Source organism: Sabethes cyaneus, chromosome 3, assembly GCF_943734655.1.
Source record: "Sabethes cyaneus chromosome 3, idSabCyanKW18_F2, whole genome shotgun sequence".
Lineage (NCBI taxonomy): Eukaryota > Metazoa > Arthropoda > Insecta > Diptera > Culicidae > Sabethes > Sabethes cyaneus.
The window spans coordinates 75255794-75264992 of NC_071355.1; positions in this window are offsets into that span (position 1 = coordinate 75255794).

Below are 9199 nucleotides of genomic sequence, written 5' to 3' on the forward strand. Positions count from 1 at the left end.
CCGAACCTGGATTACAAGCAACAAGTAATCATCTCCTCAGTCCGTCGCTCGCCAAAGTAACGTTATGTATCCACATGGTGATGGTAGGTATATGTAAAACACATCTCGTGCCAAAAAAAATTTATAGTGGAGAAAATTTTAAAACACTTCCTGATTTGGGGTAGCACACGCATTCCGCAGTTCATTGTCTAGTACCTAAATGTAGAACGCTCCTCCATAAAGGAAAAGATGTCGTATTTTCTTCGTACGTAATTTGCCTTTACTTTAAATAAATACCAATCTTAGATAAATTTGACAAAAATCAATTTATTCGTTCTATGACAAATTGATACTGAATCGCCAATTTCCCACTAATTTGGCTAAAGATCATGACTAGAAACTTTTGGCAGCAATTCAGAACTGTAATCATTAATTATCCAATGGACGCTATTTCACTATTTGATCAGATGGCCTTTCCATTTCCCTTGAATATTTTTAGGTGGAATAACCCATACCCGAGTGGCGATTGAATCCAAATTGCTATTCCGCTAGAAGGCACCATCTATTATCTTGTAACGTACATCAGCAGGGGAGGAGGGTTTGGTGTCAATTGATTTGCCCGATATTCCTCCGGCCAGGAGAACGAGAAAGTGGCAGGTATTGTGATGGAACGTTTGATTATATCGAACACTGATTATTATGCGCATTGTCTCCTTCCTGGTGTGAACTGAACGGAGAACGGAACCTACGTACAGTGGTTTTGTTTGGAGAAAGGTTCAACCGTGATCATTATTGGCTTCGATGGGGTGTCCGAGGTTTATTGGATGATTGATGAAGTGTGGGAATAATTAATGGATTTCTGTTTCGTACTGTGGCTTAAGCTTTCGTGCTTCGAACATAATCGGTTGAAAAAATAAGAAATTTTTAGGATAGCTATGAGCAATTTCAAATAAAAATAAATATGTTTGCTCAAAAGGTAGGTACATAAAATTAACTCCTCCCTTCGATTATTTATCTGCTAGTGGAAACCACAGAAGTGATTGTAACGCAGGCACCAAATAAGTAACGTCGATAAACAAATTCACAGATCTTTTTCATGTAGAGCTGAGGTGCAGAGAAAGTGTTGTGACCTATAAATACAACCTTTTTATATTTCACTTGGTTGAAATATTGAAAAATACCCACTATCAGTGGGAATTGGTGATGGGAATTGGAGAAAGACAGTTTGCAGAAAAACAATCGATTTTAGATTTTTAACGATGACTAGGGGGATTAGGGGCATAAAGAGCACCCCTCTTTTCTACGAAAGTACGCAATTTGTAATAAAATGTGATACGCGATACGCTACTGAAGGTCCTACCACTGACGAACTGATATAACACATAGAATAAAATCCTTTCAAAACCATCCAAACCAAATGACTCAGCAGTATTTTCAAGACCACGTGTCGTTGTTGTTTTGATAATTCACGTGCTCGTTCAATTCAATTGTTCAAAATGTCCTTTTTGATTCATATCTCTTCCTGGCCTTTTCTCCTTTTTATTGTAATTTGTTATCTTGAATTTATAGTGAGGTCGCATGATGTGGTTTGTTTGACTCAGAAGCTGGTCGCTTTCTTGTGTGTCCGGAACACTCCCAGAACGTGTCCGAGGATAACCAATGTGATCCTGGACACTATATGTGTCAACAAACTAGTTTTGCAATTTCGAGTACCGACTTAGAGATGTCACATGTTGTATTTTAGTTTAATTCAGAAACTGATCCCCGTAGAGGTATCCGGAACATTCACGGACATGTTTAGATATGGCCAATTACGTGTTGAACTCTTTGTACGACCATCAATAGTCTAGATTTGCAAATCCGTGTGTTTATAGGTGTCACATGATGGGTTTGTTGTGATTAAACATTCAAGGTGCTTCTATGTTCAAGTTCCATATATTCCGGTACTTGTTCCCACTGTAACTTCGGAATCGTACATCCGATCCAAATTCTCCTCAATAGTGTTCTTCTAGGCCATAAAATCTTCCGTTTGGTACACTGAAATGAAATTTACATTATATTTTATGTGCGATAAACAGATAAACATTATTCTACTTCACTTCACTTACTTTTATTGCAACACTTAGATTGTATTTGATACAAATTAAATTTATCAGCGATGCATATAGTTTTTACTTACATTCTTTTATAACATAATTGTCTTTTAATTAAAAAACGATAAGGCCGTTGCAAATCATTTTTAAAGTTTTTGTCAACCACCCACCCCCCTTCCCCTTGGAAATTGGCTTGAAAAATCGGTGGGCAAAAAAATAATTTGTAAGACATGAGTCAAATTCTTTTTTATAAAATCAATTGTCTGTGGGCTCTACAGTCTGACAAACTCGAAAAATGAGTGTACAAGTAGAGTTAACGCTTCTAGCACGAAACAAAAAATGGAAATTCGAACAATGGAATTTTCGAAAATCGCTCCAAAAAAATTTCCTTCGTTTTTGTCTTGTTGTCGTAGGTTTTTGCATAGAAAATAATAACGTATATATTATTAGCAAGAATAGATTCGGTTTCCACGTTCAAACTTTACATAAAAATGCTTAAAGCCCATGTTATTTTTGGCTCGATTAAAAATTCACTTTGTTTTTTCTCGCCCCTCCCCCTTCGGTAGCCGAACACCGGAAGGACAAAAAATTTATAAAATATTTGTAATGGCCAGGGATGAAAGATCAGTGATATTGATCAAATCTGTGAGTTATCGCCACACGCACAGATCACAATCCGTACAGATCATGACAAACAGTGAATCTTTAGCGTTGATCACAAGATTTTGTTCTCTAAACAGTCTCAGCAGTCGATCACAGTGTTACATCTTAGGTACCTAGCTGCGAGAAAAAAGGTTACACATGTTGTTTGTATTGTGATTCATACGATGCACACAACCAATCGTCTGTATCTGTTATATTTCGCATCGCAATCATGCAATGAACATGATCTGACATGAGGTTTGTTGTAATCTGCACGGATCGCGACAAAGTGTTTGTCGCTTACAAGTAGTGATGTCTGAATCTGAAAAAATGAATCCGAATCTGATCGCTTCTATGATCTTGATCGGTAGAAGCGATTTTTTTCCATTCCTGGTAATGGCCTAACGCGAAAATAAATTTTCAGTGTAGCGATTTATGGCAGAGATTTATTTGACCCGCACATAAATTATATTGGCGTATAATAAACGAAAAGAAAAAACTCAAAATGGCGGAGCAACAAGCGCGTACGCTTTCGTTTTCAGAATTTATCTTGGATATTCTCAAGCTTCCCGAGGAGTTATTGCTGTTTTTCGAAGGTAACGTAACTTTAAATTTATATTTTTATATATCTAATATTTAATATCTAACCAGATCGCGGTTATAGTGTAACGACTTTTGCAACCACCACAAAAGACGAGCTTGCGTAAGATTTATTTGGCTCAACTTTATTGATTAATGTTGACGAAGTTTTCCAGCGAATTTTTGCTTGGCGGCAAGATACTGTAAGTAAACTTTTTTAGATATTGTATTGTATTTTCTTCCGAAGAAAAATCGGAATAAAAATCTTTGGCCGTTTTTTCGGAAGTCCAATTTTGTGCTGGAAGCACAATTTTCCAAATAAATATAAACAAATCACCTATGTTTACAGGGCTCTCCGATACTCAGTTTTGCACAAGTGGAGGTGCAGGAAAAGTGGCCGGGCAATCAAAATATAATAACGTTTTCAGAATCCGGCAACAACAATGCTATCGTACAAGCATGATTACAGCAGGAAGAAATGTCGATCCGGATGGTATAAGCGCGGAAGACATATCCAGCGCACAAGCTTTTAATGAGGAACTAGCTCCGGATACTGATATCGAAATTGAGAGTTCGAACCTTTTGCCATTTTTGCCATGTGTTGACACTCAAAACTCATCTGTTTGTGCTCACAGCTCTAGCCGTATACAAGCCGCAGAAAGAAAAATTTAGTCAGTGTTGTCACAGCAAATAATTGATCCATTTTGTCCAGAAAAACTGTTGTCTCTATTGAAGAGCTCAATCACAGGAAAATCTATTTTGGAACGAGCACACCACGGAAAATTTTTCAGCCAAAGCCAGAAAGACCCCTTATGGCTAAATGCGGAGCATCCTATAAGCCAGGGAATCAAAACCACGGAGGATGTATTAAACACGTACCTACGCTTCATCGATCGTACTTGTATTCGAAGAGTAAAAATAGGTAACACTCTTTCATAACATATAAGACAAGTCAACAGCATCTTTTTCATAACTATGTATTTTGAATTTTACTCATTTTTTTTACCTTTGTTACACATGAAATTGATGTCAGGCTGAGCCACATACCAATCGATCGGGTTCAACGAACTGAGCAATGTGTGTGGGGGGGGATGTGCTTTGATTTTCTATCGCCTGTTCGTCGAAGATGGCCGAACCGATTCGCTATTTCATTCGTTCGAAAGATACCGCCTAGCATATCACTATCACTATTGAAGCAAAATTGTAAAAACTACGTGACATCATTTTCTACGGAAACACTATTGATTTGTTTTGACGTAGGACTACGTCTTTCAGGAAGGTAACTAGTATTGGGGGTAATTTCAAAAAATCTTTCTCAAAAAGTGGTCAGGTTTTGAACGCTAATAGCTTAGTGGTTTCCCGATCGATTTTCAATATTCTTACACCAATCGATTGGAAAATCTTCTAAGAATTGACCCAAATGAAGAAAAGTATGGGTTCTTGATGTTGAACGATTGAAAAATTGAAAATATTGAACCTATGTTTTACCAGAATTCTCGCTTCGTGATTGGTTGGAAGATTCTTTACGATGATCTAAACCTATGCCTGTGCTTGGGAAGTAAGTGGAAATAAGTGACTAAGTTCCCTCATTTCAACAAGATTTCTTAACACCGCGATTAAACCTAGACCATTTTGATATCCTTGTTTGGGAAGTACGCCAGAGAGAGTGACAAAGCCCCCTCGTGCCAACAGATTTCTTACGAACGCGATTAAATCTAGTCCAATTTGATGTCTGTGTTAGTGAAATGTGCCAGAAAAAATGACACAAGTCCGTTGTCCCAACAGATCGCAAATTTTTTACTGCGAGACGATTAAACCTAGGCGAATTCGATATCTGTGTTGGAAAAATGTGCTACAGTTGTAGTGTTCGGTTATAATATGACTCTGTATGATTCATTAGTAGTGCAGTGAAAAGATGTGCTGTTGATAAAATAGGATTGAATTGGTTAGTGATGTCCGAAATTTTCAATTATTCGATTACCGATTAATCGGCGAGCGTTGTCTGCACTAATCGATTAATTCAACTATTCGTACTAGTGGTATTCGATTAGAAATATTCGAATACTTTTTTCATTAATTCGATTAATCGAACGATTATGAACGATTAGCGGCCATTATTCGGGGATTATTCGCATTCATATTATTTCCTTTGAACTATTCGATTAATTCCACTACTCGTGCTGGCAGTATTCGATTAAAAATTATTCGAATATTTTTATAGTTATTCGATTAGTTGAATTAATCGAACGATTAACAGACATCACTAGGTAAAATCACTTCAACGTGGGGAACCATGGGTAACAAAAACAATCTTTAATTTCTGTAAGATAGCAGGAAAGCAATTGCAAGAAAAATTGTACCATCCAAAGTGCGATATCGCTCATGAAAGTGTTATTTGGCATTAAATCGTTTCGGTATCTTCGGCGCACTTTTTCGTTATCTTCCAAGCAATAAGTGCGCCGAAGATACCGAAACGATTTAATGCAAAATAGCACTTTTATGAGCGATATCGCACTTTGGATGGTACAATTTTCCTTGCAATTTTCAGGTTTTTTCAACTAAACCTGAAGATAGTGATTTTGCGGTGACTTAAAATCAAAGAATTTCCTTGCAATTGACAATAAATTGTTTCAAAATGCACATAGAAATAACTCTGAAATCTTTTGAGGATTGAACGTATGCAACGTTACTACTTTGATAAATGTTACGTACAACACGCATGTAGCATGTATACATGAAGAATCGAATGATTACATGCATGGATACTAGGGATGGGAATCGATATTTGGTATCGCAATATATCGGACCGATCCGATACTGAGTAATGAGTATATCGCAACCAAAATATCGATACTTCGATATTCACCGATATCGGAATCCGAAATATTCAGAAAGTTTTCAGATACGATCCGGCACGGGCTTGCGATGCGGCTACCTGCCTCGTTTATGTTACCGGCATCTCCGCACCTCCAAGATACCGTATCCAGCTTTTTACGCGCTATAATGATGGCCGCTATAAATTGTGTTCGTAATATGCGAACAATCTTTTTGACAACTCTGCATACATCAAATCTGGCACTTTTCTCTTGCAACACTACCGTGCTCTTTCTTTCGTTTACGCCAAAGAAGGAGAGCAAAAATGTGCGAAATGTAAACAAAACTATTGCTCTCCTTCTTTTGCGTAAACGAAAGAAAGAGCAACACTGCCGTACATGAGAAGAGTGCCCAGTTTTGATGGATGCAGAGTTGTCAAAAAGATTGTTCGAATATTACGAACACAATTTATAGCGTCCGCCATTATAGCGCGTAAAAAGCTGGATACGTTCCTCTCGACAGTGTTCACATCAGGGGTGACATTGCGCATCTCGTTTCGAGTGATTTTGGTTCTTTTCGACCATGTTAAACAAATGGGCGTCTCGAACCAAAATCACTCGAAACGAGATGCGCAATGTCACCCCAGATTTATCGGTTAGGTGGGCGCTTTTTAACTGGAAGCAGCAGGACTAAAACTAAACAGTTTCAAACAATTTTTTGTTCAATAGATTGGTCTAAAATGCAACAAAATATCCTGGCAAGACTTTGTTGAAAAACCCGGGGATTTGCTGCATAGTTTGTTATATTTCAACAGAAGCAGCATAAATGCTTACATTAACTCCTATAATCAGAAAAGTGTTAGATGTAATTTAGATTCGCATAAGTTAACCTTCTCACATTATTTATTCACATTGTGTTATTCTAGGGGGGAAAATATTAAGATAATCTACATCTCAAGAAATAAAATTCAAAATTAGAATCAGGCATTGGCAAAACACCGAACTTAGCGTATACGGTCGTTACCATTTCCTAAAACGACGCAACAAAGTTCATCTCTTTTTCAAACAAACACGAATTGTGGCTAGCAATTTATCGGTGGTGTTGAATTTGTAATACTTCTAGCATCAGTTTTCAATGCACCCGGTTAACACATTTCCGGAAACATTTAATAAACTGATGTTAAGAAAAAAGTTTTTCGATTTTTTTGAAATATTTTGAGTGACAAGGTATGGCTGGATTTATGAGATACGCATTTTTATGGAGAGAATAAATAATTGATCAGGAGCAGGATCGGTTTAAAGCAAGCTATCATACGTAGCTCGCTTCACAGTTCACAGTATGAATGGTTCTTGCAAATCAATCAGCGCTTGCTGCGATACGATGTTCGGTGGTGGCTTCAAGAAACAATTAACCCAACAGTCCGTTGATATCAGCATCCACTGTAGAAGAGTATTCTCAAGTTTGCAAAAACACACCTGGAGGCGCTTCATATTCATTTCAGTTGGCCGTGTGAGTGAATGAAATAGATAAGGGAATACGAAAACCTAACGCTAGCAAAGAGACACACATCCAGCATAGGGTACTGGAGGGTATTTTCAGCAGGTTTCTAAATTCACCATATTTACCTTTTCTTTCGCCAATAAAAATACTTTGCCGACATACAATTTCAATATGTTTTAACTATTTTCTCAAGACTGTAAGTAATCCACTATTTTTTATTCAAAGAACGTCAAAACCACCTGTTCTTGCACTATAACTAGGCCATAGACCGAAAAAATAGACGCCATCGCTTAATGGGCTGAAAATACCCTCCTGTGCCCTATATCCGAGGATCTTTTACGCAGCTAGCACACGCAATCCTGAGTGTTACCGAAGTGTTAAAAATCGACGTCTGAAAGACAACACCGAAACGGGTTGCGGATGCTTTTTTTGAGCGTGCAGTTCATTTCATCAGGCACGGCAGCAGCGTATCGACTCAAATAAACTTTGTAGAATTTTTTAAATGCGGCATGCAGTATGGTTCAGCTTTTAGATATGCCTGTTTGGAATGCTTGAGAACCACCCCAACGACATCTCTATAACAAGCTGTAGTGAACGTCAGCGACAGCATGTCCTGGGCTCAAAATTTGACAGCGGGCCCAAATCAGACTGCTGGCAGTTGAGTGAAACGCAGTGCTGACATGCTATCTCATTTTCGCACACACGAGATGTTGGCGGTGAAAACATGGTTGCCTGCCGATGGGGTGTTGAGAACTGAAAAACGTGAGTTCGATGATTTGGCAAAAAGCGACCCCCAGGCACGTCGCCATTTTTCTATGACCGCAATCTAAAACGTCGAAACACTGGGCGGGAAATCAACTCATAGAAAATATATGGAGCGGCCGTTGTTGTTTGGGGCCCAGCAACGAGGGGCCCACCAGTATGGGGGTATTGTCAAATCATATGTGAGAGTATATTGGTGACACCGGGCTGGCAAAAAGTTATGCGTGAAGAGCTGGCATTTTTGCAGCTTTCGATACCTATAATATCGGATGAAAAGGTATCGATATCCGATAATATCGCAAGGCAAAATATCGATGCCAGATACTCGATATATTGAATCAAAATATCGATACCTCCGGTATCGATAAAATATCGCACATCCCTAATGGATACATGCTACTATCACTACAAAGAGACTTACGTAGTCCTGCGTCACCTATATATGCGGTCGTGTCTTGTACACAACCCCTCTGATTTTTTTGATTGGATGTTTAACATGAAACTAATGAGCATGCGCGTAGAACACAATAAAATTTACAAGTATATACAACGATTTCAACCAGAGATTTACACAGATTTCAATTATTTTAGTATCAAATGAAAGGCCTGAACATTCTGAACATATATGCTAAATTTGTTTAGAAGAGGTCAAAATTACCTGTCAAAAGTCATTTAATGAAACATTGATGCTACTATTTCAGAAAACTACTGATATGATTCAAGTAGAATGCACGGTGGGACCAAACCTCAAAAACGCGATCATTACCTTAAGCATTAAAAATGCGTAATTTTCAAAGGAATGTGTCTTTGGAGAAGTTTATTAACAAAAT